We start from the raw sequence: 986 nt of genomic DNA on the forward strand, positions 1-986 counted from the left end.
ATATATATATATATATATATATAGGGTGTCCACAAAGCCTGGGTACAAGGAGTAAATAAAATCACATCATAAACAATTAAATATAAGAAATTATAATTTCTTAAAGTGTGTGTTAATCTCCATGTGGGTAACATGGAGTAAATAAAATCATAACAGACAATTAAATACAAGAAATAATAATTTCTTAAAGTATGTGTTAATCTCCATGTGGGTACATGGAGTAAATAAAATCATAACATTAACAATTAAATGTAAGAAATAATAATTTCTTTAAGTATGTGTTAATTTCCATGTACCCAGACTTTGTGGACACCCTGTATATATGTGTGTATATATATATATATATATGTATGTATCAATTAATATACACGTACACACACACACACATACACACACACACACATTCAATTAGGGGTTAAATTAGCCTCGTTAAGGGATGGTATCATCCAGTGAATTACTGCTTTAATACCTGATATTTGTTGTGAATAATAATATTCATAAAACAATAGGTTTATATAAATTATGGTTTATAACCATTCAAAAGAAAGTAAGAAAGTAGAGATATAACATTTAATAAAAATTTTATAAAAGTTTATTTACATTATTTACCTTGGATGGATATGTGTCCCCATTTTGTTTGTTGTTACTACGTTTCGGCTGATTTTCTCTCCAGCCTTCATCAGGTGTCCGGGTAAAATTTTAAATCCAGCCCTGAGTTCTCATTCCTAAGGTATTTTTTTTTTTTTGCTGATGTTATTATCCCAAGATTGTGAGTTCAATTCCAGGCAGTGCCTTGAATAAATAATAATAATAATAATAACAGCAACAACAACAACAACAAGAAAAATAATAATAATAAGAAGAAGAACAACAACAACAACAACATCAGCAAAAAAATACCTTAGGAATGAGAATCCAAAGTTGGGTTCAAAATTCTATCTGATGAAGGGTGGAGAGTAAATCAGCCGAAACGTTGTGTTAACAAC

The sequence above is a fragment of the Octopus bimaculoides genome, chromosome 2 (genome assembly GCF_001194135.2).
Source record: "Octopus bimaculoides isolate UCB-OBI-ISO-001 chromosome 2, ASM119413v2, whole genome shotgun sequence".
Classification (NCBI taxonomy): domain Eukaryota; kingdom Metazoa; phylum Mollusca; class Cephalopoda; order Octopoda; family Octopodidae; genus Octopus; species Octopus bimaculoides.